Below are 8,145 nucleotides of genomic sequence, written 5' to 3'. Positions count from 1 at the left end.
AGTAAGAGGCTTTATGAAAAAGACATCTTTAAGGATATATAGGTTTGGGATAAGTGGGCTTTGGGTTTTTTTTTTTTTTGAGGTACGCGGGCCTCTCACTGCTGTGGCCTCTCCCCGTTGCGGAGCGCAGGCTCAGTGGCCATGGCTCACGGGCCCAGCCGCCCCGCGGCACGTGGGATCCTCCCGGACCGGGGCACGAACCCGTGTCGCCTGCATCAGCAGGCGGACTCTCAACCACTGCGCCACCAGGGAAGCCCTGGGCTTTGGGTTTTATTGGGGGTCATTCCTGATGACAAAGCAGCATGAACAAAGGTATAATTCAGGAAAGGACAGGGTATTCGTGGTTCAGGCAATGGTCACCTACATGGGGCATCAGTGAAGATACAGAGAGAGAGTGGCAAAATGACCCATCCTTGCCTCCTCTCCCCTCAATGGTCAAGACCTTTGATTTTCTGTTCTCTTCTCATTCCCTCCTGCTTTTCCAGCTCAAAGTTGACTGTGAAAATAGTGCTGGAAAAAATTATGAAGATTTACAAAAATTAGGCTGGTGGATTTTTTATAAATTAGTAAAATTTTAGCTCACCTGCCAAGGAATCAGAGGGACAATCAAGGCTTGGAGTTGCTTCCCCTTGGTGGGCAGAAGGAAATAGATCTTGCAAATTAACTGATACAAAGTAGGGTCCCCAGGACCAGAGCTGCAGAGGATGCAATGGAGGTTATTCAGATTGGCCAGGAGGGTGAGCATGAGCTATGCCCTAGGGAGCACCAAAGGTAAAAGCTAGGGAATACGTCAACTTCCCAAGTCCAAGGGGTCAGTGCTGGGATTTAAATGACAGATAAACTACAAAGGCTCTGGATTCAGGAAGACAGGGCAGTGGTACAGGGTGATGTGCAGCAAAGTGCACGGGACAGAGTGAAGAGGGAGGACCGGAAATAGTTTCCTAAAATATAATTAGTTGACTAGAACTTGTTTTTATTAGCTTCCCCACGCCTGGTTGGTAGCAGATCTTCTGGTTTAAAGGCTAAGGATTAGGGCAGTTAGGAATTAATTTTATAAGTAGTAGTAAAAAGGGAGGCTACCTGACCTGTCTTCTACTTGACCGCTCTCACTCTCTTGTCTAAAACTTTCAGTGGCTCTCAACAGATAGCACGTTAATCCACGCTCCTTAATCTAGGGTTGAGGATCTTCTGCAATGTGACTGTAACTTGCCACTCCAGCTTTCTTTTCCTCTACCGTCCTAAACATGTACTTAACTCTCTGCACAGCAGAGCACTCAGGGCTTATTCATCATATACTTTGTCCTTCTGCCTCTAGGCCCTTTATACCATTATTTTTATTACTGATGTCATCTAGCACCAGTGTATTGAATGAAACCCCAAATTAGTCATCTATTGTCTTAGATAGGGACTTTGTGCAATATTCATTCCAAAAGAGCTGAGTTAAGAATACATCAATTAAGCCAACTGGATTGTAAAGGTGAGCACAAGGGCAATGATAAGGACACAACCTGATAGTTTATAAGAACATCTCCTACAATTTCCTGACAATTTCAATATTTTCCTGCTCAACGTGGACTAAGTATACACTGAACGTTCACCATTCATATAGCCTTCATAATTTACAAATAAGAACTGAAACTGACTCCCTAAGTGAATGCTTAAATATGCAGAGAGAAAACAAGAAGGAAATGCAAAATGGTGAGGAAAAAAATCACAACTGTCAAGTGAATGCGCTTGAGTCAAATGAAGAAAGTTCAACTTGTGAAATAAACCCTGATTCTGATAGATTTAATTAACACCAGTTTAACAATGAACATAAGGATATATGTGAAACGGTGCAGGCCATTGAAGAGAAAAGTTTCATGTTAGAATGGTTTCATGAGTTACCTGTTACCTCAAAGAGAATAAAATGCTAACCTTCGATACCAGGTTTATTACATTGCAGTTCCCCTAGAGCACCCTTGATAGCTTAATCATACTGTACCATGATGAAAATCTTGTTTTTCAAGGTGAAGTAAGTTACAGAATGAGTAATGATACATGCATTACTGCTGAAGTTGAGGTGTGATTTTTGACGAATGATTCACTGAGTCATCGTTAAGGTTTGCTTAAGAAAGACTCAAATTCTGTGTAAGGTAAGAGATAACTTAAGTGCACAAGTTTTCCTGGACCCCATGCCCTCCAAGCATTCTCCAAATCAGAGTACAATTATCCCATCATGAACTGATTCACGAACCCTCTGCCAATGGTAATCCTTTCTCTGTTTGAATGTCTCCAGTATCAAGAAACCCATCAGACCAGATCACTTCCCTCTCAGTCAGTTCTGATTTTTGGAAATTCTTCCTGAATTGAAAACAACTTTGCCTTTCTGCGCTTTTACAATATTTTCTAGTTATGTTTTCTGAAGCCTCCTAGCAAGATTATTATTAAGGATTATTATTCCTTTCCCATTTGACAACCCTTCCATTATTTAAAACCCACTGTTGTGTTTACTATCTCCTTTATTTAGATTTAAAATACCCTCTTCTTCCCAACTTCCTTCAGTTATACTTAATATGAGATAGCTGCCAATCTCCTCACTGACTTCACTAACTGGAACCTTCTCCTCTAGGTGGGCTCCAGTCTTTCTTAAATGATGTACTCAGGAGTAAACTCAGTGACTCCAGGTGTGGTCTAGCCAGGATGAGCACTAGAGTTTCAGTCTAACACTAAATGAGTATGTGTAGAGGTTTTTCAATTGGAACCATTTTAGTCCAAGGTTTTTGGTTTTTTATTTTTATTTTATTTATTATTTTATTTTTATTTTTTTGTGCGGGCCTCTCACTGTTGTGGCCTCTCCCATTGCGGAGCACAGGCTCCGGACGCACAGGCTCAGCGGCCATGGCTCATGGGCCCAGCCACTCCGCGGCATGTGGGATCTTCCCAGACCGGGATACGAACCCGTGTCCCCTGCATCGGCAGGTGGACTCTCAACCACTGCGCCACCAGGGAAGCCCTATTTTTTTATTTTTATTTTTTTTTAGTCCCAGTTTTGACTGAAGTCGCTAGACAGTAAATACCACACTCCAAAATGAGATGAGGGATCCCAAGCTGGAGTTGCAAAAGAGGTGCCTTAGAACCAGTTTTGCAACTCTTAGTGGGCCAGCTATCTCCACCCTGCCCACTCTTCCCCATCCGTTGACAGAAAAAGACAAAGTTATCTCCAAGAAAAGAGATGAATATTAGGAGAGCTTTTTGGAGACCGACATGTATTGAGTCCCGCTTCCCTGGCACCATAGAGGAGAATGATAGTTCTAATACCTTACTTTAAGCCCAGAGAAAGGAGTTCCAACTCGTCTACACTGAAAGCCTGGTATTTGTTCCCTGGACCTGGAGAGACATAATGGACTGCTGTCTGTCTCGGGCCCAAGAAATCTAAAGGGCAGAGACCGTGGCAGGCACGTTGCTATGAGGGAGGCCTGCACGAAGGAGGATTGGCTGCAAAGGGCTTCGCCTCTGTACTGGAGTACACATGTTTACATAACTGGAATGAGGCTGTGTCTTTGTGCCTTGAAATGACCAAAAGAATTTATATTACCTAAGAATGACAGAAATGCCATGGGACCTACCCTAGGTTTCATCCTAGAGGCAGGGGAAGAAGTGGCCCAAAACGAATGCATTGAAAGGATCATGGGAGAGAAAAATGAAATTTCTTCACGGTTACACCTTTTGTTTCCTCTGTGTTCAATTAAGTTGTTTTACTAAGTATCTATGACGTCTATGTGTACGTACATATATGCATACACCACGTATACATACCTGTACACACGTGTATATATATATTGATATATATATATATGGCACATACGTAGAAGGGCAAGATTGTAACATAAAAATAATAATAGCTATAATTTATTGATTGTTTATTATGTTCCAGGCACTGTATTAAGACCTCTACAAATGTTATTTGTTTTTCACAGCCCTCTTAGACAGAATTTGTCATTTTCATTGTATTGAGCCAGCTATTAGTTAAGTAGCAAGTAGTGTTCCCAAGAGCTCACGTATGTTAAGTGGCTTAGTCTGAACTTGGGTCTGCCTGACTCTGAGGTCCAAACATTTTAACCACTGGTTTATTTTGCCCTTAGTTATAGGCAGTATGGCCTTTGACAACAACAAATGATTTTATTATGTACTTTTTTCCAGTGAGCACTGGGCAATTAAAAAGGAGTGAGAAGATTATTCGTAAGATGTGGTATAAATCAGCTTATTCCTCCTAAGGACGTATAATGGACATAGAAGGAACAGTGTGTGACCCTAACAGAAACAACAGTTAGCACAAAAACAACTTGCTGTTTTTCTCAACTGAAAATGCAGAGCTACTTCCACCTGCAGGCCAAAGGGACAACTGCAGTATTTCCAGCTGAGCAGAGACTGACGCTTAGGGTGCTGGACCAAGGGCACCACTCACTTCATCACCAGGTGGCTCTAAATCTTCAACCAGGAGTAATGCACATACTGGGTGAGTGGGAACACAGTGCTAATGAATCGACCACGATGTCTTAGGGATCCTGCAGAACGAAAAGCTCTGGAGCTGCAAAGATGATTGAGCCACTTCTGCCAGCACAGTATTTATCCTGGGGGACCCTGGATGATTCAGAAAGAGCAAGCTCACCTTTACTATCTCTTCTGTCGAACATGGGGGCTTTGAGGATTAAATGAAATTCATCACCTAGTTGTTGAGAGCCTACTATAGGCCAGGCAGAATTTTAAGCATTTGGGGTGCATTGATGAATAAAATAAAGCTGTCTGTCTTCGTGGAGCTTAGATGAGATAATGTATGTGAAAATATTTTATAAACACTACTGGGTCACACGCAGAGGGATGATTGTCCTTTGTGTTTATACTATAATGGGAATCCCTGCATGTTTTTAGCCAATGTGCCCGTGTACTACTATTGGAAGTCGTACTATCACTTAAGACTGTACTCAGTGTTGCCTGAACGGAACTCTCACTTCCTTTCATGTGCCGGGCTCTGGTCCACTCACTGTAGCTTCTCAAGGACAGGGACCAGGTCCTCCATATTCTATTTTCTCTGTGTCTCCAGGACCTAGCATAGTGCCGGTCAGAGTAGGCTATATGTATATGTGTACTGAGTGGAATGGAACTAAACTAGGATTGAGTAGATAACGCTAAGTATTGGAATCTAGAGCATGGGCAGAAAGAAGAATTGATTTAATTACATAGGCTCATGAATTTTTTTTGCTTTTGTTTTATTGAAGTATAGTTAATTTACAATGTTTAGTTTCAAGTGTACAGCAAAGTGATTCAGTTATATATATATATATATACACACATATATATGCATATATATAATTTCTTTTTTCAGATTCTTTTCCATCATAGTTATTATAAGATACTGAGTATAGTTCCCTGTGCTATATAGTTGGTCCTTGTTGTTTACCTATTTTATATATAATAGTGTGTATTTTTTAATCCCAAATGCCTATTTGACCCGTCCCCCATCCCACTCTCCCCTTTGGTAACCATAAGTTTGTTTCCTAGACTCGTGAATGGTTTACTCTGCATGTGCACCTCCGTGCTCACAGCTCCCAACACGTTTGTCTCCTCCTTTGAAGTGCATTCACACTCCACCCATGGAGTCCTTCTTACTCATCGGTTAGTCTGCATGTCTCTCCTTTCTTGGATCTCCTATCATATTATGGCCTCACCCACAGAAATTGACCCTTAAGCATGCTTGTCTTACGTGATTCTCTAAAAGTACTATACTTTGATTCAGGAACAACTCTATAGTCACATTAATGGTCTCCCAACCCTTAACCACATAAGACGTCCAGTACAATTTGGGGAATGAAATAAATTAAGGTACAGCCTATATATTTCCTGTGAAGGAATCTCTGATTTCCAGAGATATATGTGTACTGGTGTGTGTTCGCATGCATAGTGCATGCATGGAGCCCAGTGTTTTTTTCCTTTACTTCACCTTCTTCATTAAGTCCTGATATTTGGATTTGGGACCTGTTATGGTACTAATTAGGGAAGACTTTGGTACCAAAGATGTAATTCTGGTGTCCCCCTCCCACAGCTTTGTCTATGAGCCATAGTGTGTGAGTCTGTAAAGTAATATGCTGATTTTAATGCTGATTTTTCTTCTCTTCTTCTTAGTCTCTCAAAGCATGGTCATCTGGTTCAGAATCAGAATTTTATACAAGACATTTACAAAATGTGAACTCTTGACTTCCGTTCCCAATTTCCCGAATCCAGATCTCTGAGGGTGGAGCTCCCAAGTCTGCATTTATAACAAGTGGCTTTGGAGATTCCATTGTGCACTCAAGTTTAAGAACCATTGCCCTGGGGTGCACTGTTAGCAGGAAAAGTACATTGTGGAAGGTCCCTGGGTGGCAAGCCAGCAGCCAAGTCCAGGACTTTTCCTGTAATGGGCATGTGCTTTTGGAATTGGTTTCCCTCCCAGATCAACAGAGCATGAGCATTTTAGATTTTAGGGCACAGGGACAGATTCACTTGTGACTCATCGAAGCAGCCTGTGTGCGTTGTAGCTGCCTTACACCATAGGTAATTCCATTCTTTGAATGGGTACTTTAAAAACTAAGTGTTCTTTTCCCCAATTGTTAGGTGAAATAAGTCAAAAAATAAATAAATAAAACTAAAAGCAATTGTAATGCCGCTCACAAACTAATGATAACTACTGATAACATATATACTTTATTGATGGCAGTAAATAGACATATTCCACATATGGTTTTACAAGTGATTTTACATTTATATTTACAGTTTATACTTTTGAACACAAATCAATTAGAAAATAGCAAATTTTAGTCACAAAAGTTTATTATTTTAATATAGACTTGAAGGATGTTTTATCAGTACTGATTTTAGTCTTTTACCCTAAATATTATGACTGAATCATTATTAAGTGGAAAAAAGTAAACCCTTCCTGAGCTGTCACTAAAATAACTTTCTTAGGAGATGATTCTTCCCAGAGTAATGACCTATTTCTAATCCTTTTCCCTTGTTCCTTTGTCTCTTTCTCTCTCAATCTCTCTCTCTCCCCCACCTTTCTCATTCCCTCTCTTGCATTAAGAACCATGTAAAATATTTTTTATTATCACTTAAAAATCTGTATTTTAGTGTAGAGAGGTCTATCTGATAATATTAAATGAGGGGATGTATGCTCTTTTAAGTATTTTTTAAAAATTCTACTGGTTATGGAATATTTATACTCAATAAGTCTACCCATTCGGGTGCAGGTAAAACTCTAGTTGCCCCTGCTATATCACAGACTTAAAAAAATCCTTTTATTCTAGAATAAACAGCTTCTTTTTCAAGCATATTTTCAAACATTGGTTCATGGGGGAAAAGTAATCATATAGGGAATTCTTGGTCATGTTAATATTTACTATTTAGCTACTTTTGTCAGACACTGTCTAAGAGATTTACAGACACAGTATCGTTTAATTTTCCCAAACATTTCATGATGTCTGTTTGTATTAATATCCCCATTTTACAGAAACCACAGCCCAAGTGCCTTCAGCCTGTAAGCTTCAGAGCAAGGATTTATACCCAGAGCTCTTTGGGTTAAAATGCGCAACTCTTTCCCACTGAATGATGTCGAAAGGTTAGGAGCCATGGCTCTACCTGGGGCCCAGGTGCTTGGAAACCCTTTATGGGCTGTTCTGTCCAGCACTTTGGAATGCAAACTCCCTTGAGCAAGCCCTTGTTAGCATAGTTTCACCAGTGGCCTGTCTGTCTAAGGTAGTCAGCGAATATTAAAATAGTCCTAATAATAAAAGCACTCAGTCAACCATATAGCCCCCTTACTGAGGGGAGGAGGAGAATAGCTCACTTTCTCTGGAGGGCCTGAGAAGGATCAGTTTACAGGCGTCAGCATGGGGTGTGACCCTTCTTCCTTCTCTCCATCTTGGCGCTGACACGTGCCTCTGGTGACCATCATCTCATATTAGCCCACGGTCTGGGCAGAAAACATTACCGGGGCTCCTTTTCTCCCCCACCCAAAACATTCTCAGTCCTTTCACTGACCTGGCTTCTGATTGGAGGCTCGTTGCTTCAGATAATGACCTCCAGGACCCCTCTGTGGGTTACAGCCTGTTTGTATTACTCTTACCGCAG

The sequence above is a fragment of the Delphinapterus leucas genome, chromosome 4, assembly GCF_059928025.1.
Source record: "Delphinapterus leucas isolate spDelLeu-1000000601 "Yukka" chromosome 4, BTC_Dleu_Yukka2, whole genome shotgun sequence".
Lineage (NCBI taxonomy): Eukaryota > Metazoa > Chordata > Mammalia > Artiodactyla > Monodontidae > Delphinapterus > Delphinapterus leucas.
This window is presented reverse-complemented; position numbering follows the sequence as displayed.